The sequence below is a fragment of the Macrobrachium nipponense genome, chromosome 7 (assembly GCF_015104395.2).
Source record: "Macrobrachium nipponense isolate FS-2020 chromosome 7, ASM1510439v2, whole genome shotgun sequence".
Classification (NCBI taxonomy): domain Eukaryota; kingdom Metazoa; phylum Arthropoda; class Malacostraca; order Decapoda; family Palaemonidae; genus Macrobrachium; species Macrobrachium nipponense.
Genome location: NC_061109.1, coordinates 24,546,835 through 24,552,723, shown reverse-complemented (window position 1 = coordinate 24,552,723; position 5,889 = coordinate 24,546,835).

Here is a 5,889-nt window from a genome sequence, read left to right as displayed (position 1 = left end):
ATTTACTATACGAGTAGTAATCTGAGACCACGCTCAGAGAGTTCTTAGTACTGCCATTTCAAATATATGTAGTTGGGCAAATTCAGTTGGATTTAAATTTTCAACTGATAAAACAAAAGCAATCGTCTTCTACAAAGACAAAAGGGGGTGGATGAAGAACCAAACAATCAAACTGCATCTTATAGCACTGAAATACAATTTTGTACAAAAATCAAGTATCTAGGAGTATATTTGATCAACATTTAAATTGGAAGAGCACATCAAATACATTAAAGCCAAGGGCATCAAAGCCCTTGCCATATTAAAAAAGTTATCACACACTAATTGGGGAGCAAAAGCGAGACACTTATTAATGATATATAAGGCAACAGTCTTATCCATAATAGATTACTGCTGTCCAATATATTCATCCGCCTCAGAATCTGCATTAAAATCTCTCGATGCAGTGCACCATGAAGGCGTGCGATTGTGCAGCAGGAGCTTTCCGATCGTCCCCAACAAACTCACTTTTGGTGGAGGCAAATATTTTGCCCTTAAAACATCACCGTAATTTAATAACAATACAAAGAGGTTCTTTCAATGCAAGGGGATCGTCTCCTGCAACTTACTGCTTCCAAAACTGTAATCAAGTAACAGCAGTTAATAGTACAAGCTCTTTCCCAAAAAAGAGCTAGATACATAATGAACATACATAATATGAATCCAATTTTTCACCCACCAATGGAATTGCCACCACCATGGATTTTAAATAGAGTAAAGATATGTACCTCCCTGTCTTACCTACTCAAAAAACAAATGACAAGTACGGAAATGTACCGCCAACATGCTTTGGAACACATTAGAAGAAAAGGCGACAAATTTATGATATATACAGACGGCTCCAAAAATAATGTTGGAGTAGGAGCATCTGCATATTCGAAAAATATGTTAAGTAAAAAAAGCCTACCTTCAATATCATCAGTATTGACTGCTGAAGTCACAGCCATACAGATGGCTCTAGTATGATATCTGAGGCAAAAGCAAGTGTCTCTGTAATTTTCAGTGACTCACGTAGCGCTATAGATGCAATAGGACAGTATAAATCAGGAAACCAAATAGTACAGGAAATTCAAATAAAAATTCATCAACTCCTCCAATCAGGAATATCAATGGAAATATGTTGGATCCCAGCACACGTGGAATAAAAGGAAATGAATATGCAGACTCTGCTGCCAAATTAGCCTGCACTATCCCTCCAACAATTTCATATGCCCCAGTGTCAGACTGGGTAAAATCAGTTAAAACATTAATTTACCAGGATTGGAAAGAAGAATGGGCCTCGGTGACAACAACAAACAAACTTAAAAATATAAAAACTGAAGTCTATGCATGGAGGACATCCTCACAGGAGGAAAGAGACAAAAGAGGTGATCCTAGCAAGGCTACGTATAGGGACACACAAGATTCTCACATGTCACTTGATGTCAACACCACATGCTGACCCAGTGAAATGTAACAGATGTCAAATACCCATGACAGTGCAGCATTTGCTTGTTGAGTGCCCAAATTGGACCCAGCAAAGATCTATTTATCTGCGGAGTTCAGAAATGAAAAATATTCTTGCGGAAGCAGGGATTTTTCAATTAAATAAAAATATCATAAATTTTTTAAATAAGACGGGTTTCTTAAATAAAGTCTAAATTTTTTTTTTTTTTTTTTTTTTTTTTTTTTTTTTTTCCTCAGGATTGATCCCTGAGAACCAGCCCGAGAAGAGTCTACTTGAGACTCAGAGGTCTGGAAAAACTAACACCTATTAATAATAATAATAGATCTAGAAATTGCTCCTTGTATCCTAATGGATTCTGCAGTAGGTATTCAATGTGTAAATTATTTCTTTTATTTCACACAAGTGTTTGTAAGGATTCCCACTTTACCTTACATGTTTGAATTGTTCTTATTTCCCCACATGAATATTTGTGATAAATTTGCTTTGTGTTGTTTGAATATTGTTGATGCATTATTGATGTGTAGATCAAAATCTTTTTGCTTTTTCACTCTGTTTTGTCTGTTTGAACCAATTCCTAGCTATAGCTTAAATCCATTGGGGTATTTGATATTTGACCTGCATGGGACAAATATCCTTGTTGCTACAGAAGTCAGCTAGTTCCTTGGCTTTTTTATTTACTATTGATGTTCTGTGATTATTGTCACTGATCTGTGCTTAGACGGTACCTAAATCACATTCAGAATTATCCGGGCTTACCCAAATTACATTGAGGATTGACTCTTGAGACTTGTCATGTATTTGAATGGATGTTGGCTGTATTTTCTGTTTCATTCAACAGAGATGTTATTCTTACAGTGTGTCTTTGGCATTTGGAGGTTTTAAAAAGATGTAACAACAAGATGATTAAATTCATATCTGGATGCAATTGGAAGGTCAGGGTAGAAATGAGGAAATTGCTAAAGACTTGCTGTATAGAGGACAGAAATAGAACTTATATAAAAAATTGAGATGTTTTATACAAATGATGGGGAGAGAGTAGCAGGTCAAAGACCGGTGGGAACACCCAGCCAATTGTGAAGAAAGGTTGAGGATGAGGACTGGGACTACTCAAAATTCGGAAGAAAACTCATACAAGAGAACAGAAAGTCATGTCTAAGACTTATATGACACACTCAATATATTGATGATTATAGTGATTTACATTGGTTGTATTCCTTCAGTTTTCTTACACATATTCTAATCTTTATGAAGTAGCTGGGATTGGTAGAATTTATTATGTCTTTTGATATTCTGTAAAGGCTTGCATGTGCCGCATTTCATGTATTTGGTATAACATAAGAAAAATACACCTAATTTTTTCATGGTGGTACACCACAGCTGGGTTATTTTAGACTTCCTGCCCTTTATGGGGTTACTGTGCCTTACATGGCATACTGTTTACTGTATTGTAGGTCCTTTGCAGTGACCATTCTCCCTCCAACTTCATTGTTTTCTAGCTCTACATTTTCAGGCATTCCCTTTGGTCTCTTCCCACCTGATTGTCCAACTTCCCCAAGTGTACCATGCTCAATTTACACTTCTCTTTTTTTCTTGAGAACAAATCCTTTAGGCCAGCTCAATTAGTCTTAAAGTGTGACTCCATAGTTTTGTTGAACCTTAGAGTAAATACATAAAAATAAAAATTTTACTCCAAAATACCAAATTCTTGGTACGTAATCAGTTTGATATTAGGGTTAGAAGATTTTTTCATGGATCTGGCAGATGGTTAGAAAATATCATTTTAATAATTAAGAAATGCTGTAATTCAATTCAAATTCAAATGGAATGCCAATATAAATGATAGCAATTCAGAAGTTTAGCACGACATGTAGAAAGAACATGTAGAAATGTACAGTATAGTCAAGACAAATGTAGAATAAAGGCATTTAATTATTCTTGAAATTATATTTCAAAATGATATGGCAGTTGGAAATATGTATGTGAATTTAAACCTAATTAAAGTGTCCTATGTTCAAAAAATTTGAAACACGTTGGAACAAGTTTTGTTTCAACAGTATATTTTCAGTAGTTATACAATGGTTGGATTTTGTATTGTTAAAAGCAATCTGTTGGCAAGTTTATCAACTTACATGCTGCAAATCTTCAGCTGGTGTCTTAAACGTAGAGAGGGAGTGTAGACACTTGAAAACATTTGAATTGAGATTAAAATATTCATGTTACTAAAAGAAAACTATGTGTTTTTATCCATTCTGCAAAATCCTTTCTGGTAACTTGAAATATTCATTGCAGTTAGTCTATAACAGTACTGCAAGAAAGTTCAGTGTTTATATCGGACATTTCTAAATATATGCTGAAGGTTAAGCCACTGAGCATAAGTCAACAATGCGTATATCTGCTCAGTTATTGGCATAGATTTATTGAGATAGTTGACAGAAAATGTATTCTTTTATATATCATAGAATTATACAGTAATTTTAACCTTCACATAAACTTACCAAACAATTACATAGCTGTAAGCTTTCTGTAACCTGGCAGTTGAAAATTCAAATTATTGGGTGAGGGGGGCCGCTGCCGTCATTAGTGTAGGTGATAAGGGACCCGCCCACTTTCAGGAACACCCGATACTGCTGAGCTAATTGTCATCAATTCATTTTCTGCCAGCCATGGAGTATCATCAGTGGTTTTTGCAATTGTTTTTTCATCGCCGTTGTGGTTTATCTTCATATTTGGTTAAGTACTCTTTTGGTGGTGGTTTTTTGTTAGCTGCTTTTTAGCTTCCATGTAGCTAAATAAGATCTAGTGTTAATATGTCGGACTGTAGATCGTCAGCAGTTAGGTTTTGTAGCAAAGGCTGTAAAACTAGGATGGCTAAGCTGTGTTATGATCCGCACTCCAAGTTTAAAGTGTATGGGCCAGGAATGTAGCAAAGACTTGACTTGCGCTGAATGTCAGGACTTGGACATGGGCAGTCATCAACTCCATCAAGCCTGTCAACTCAAGGGCTTTGACCAAGCGCCATTAGAAAGGCGTAGATGTAAGTGCAGTGCAATTTTCGTCCGACTCAGAAGTATCATTGCCTGAAAGGAAGCGACAAACTCCTGCTGTGGTTTTTTCGCCGCTGAAGGGATATGCTGAGTTTGCGGGTTGTTCGACTCCTCAGTGAAGACGTCGAAGTATCTGAGGAGTCCACAAACCATCTTGTAGTTTGCACCTGATTAGGTTTTTCAGGATTTAGGTCATTTGTCATCAGACAGTCGGGATCATTCTGGCAACTGACATATTCTGTCACCAAAGTGCTCAGATCAAAGTACTTGCTCTCGTGCTGTTGATTCTCTTCAGCGCTTGTTGAAAGGAATTTCAACTTGTTCACCTCCACCTACACGAGTTGCCTCGCCTGCCAGTCGATCGTCGACCAAGAGGAGTCATTCGACTGTCACTGCTTTGATTTCTCTTGGTACTCCACAAAATGATTCATCGTTGGGACCCTTTAGGCCACAACTTCAAGAAATCGTGGTTTTTTTTAAGACAGCGACTGCTCTTAAAGGGTGGGGATGTTAGTCTGTCACCTGTGTCAACGGAAGAAGAGAAGGAAGAGGACCAAGATTCAATATCGTCAGCATACTGAGTCTCTTGAAGTATTTGCTAGTCAATTGCTTGGATTTCTTCGAACCAGCTCCTCCATCATCTCCGCCTTCAATTTTTGTGATGGATAGGAAGACATTGCGAGTAGTTACCCAAGCTGGTCCTTTCCTAGTCCACCAAGAAAGTTTTGAAGGAGGTGAATGAGTGGTTGGCTGAGAAGTGGGAGTTAGGAAAGTCATCTTTCACCTACCTCCCTTCCAAGCTTCTTAATATGAAGTACAATTGTTTTTGCACAGCTGGAGAAATTCCTTCCTTGGGAGTATCTGCCCTCCCTCTCAAGGGGACTTCTCTGATCTAGTAGATGCGATCAGAAGGTTGGCATTCGCTTCAGCCAAAGTAATGTTCTGAACTCCAGACTTTGACCATCTGGTGAAGAACCTGTTCAAGGTGATAGAGGTATGTATTTAGCTTCCCAGACTGAACTATCAGGGTGGTCTTGGCCAGGAAGATTTAGGATTGCCAGTCCTTGGAGGAAGAGTTCATGTCAGATGATTGAATGTTTTGTCCTGTGCAGACAAGGCAGTAAGGGATGGATCAGGAGAGCTAGCTTACCCTTCCCTCACAATGGTGGTGCATAAGGAAAGGTGTGCTTTCGCTTCCCGAGAAGTAACAACAGCCCAGAAGTCAGCCCTTCTTTTCTCTCCCTTAACAATCACAATTTCTTTTCCCAGAAGAAACTGTCAACAGGTGCTATTAGACTGTGAGAAGAAATCGACTAATGATCTTCTGCCGCAGTCGACAAGGGTACTCGAAGGAGACTC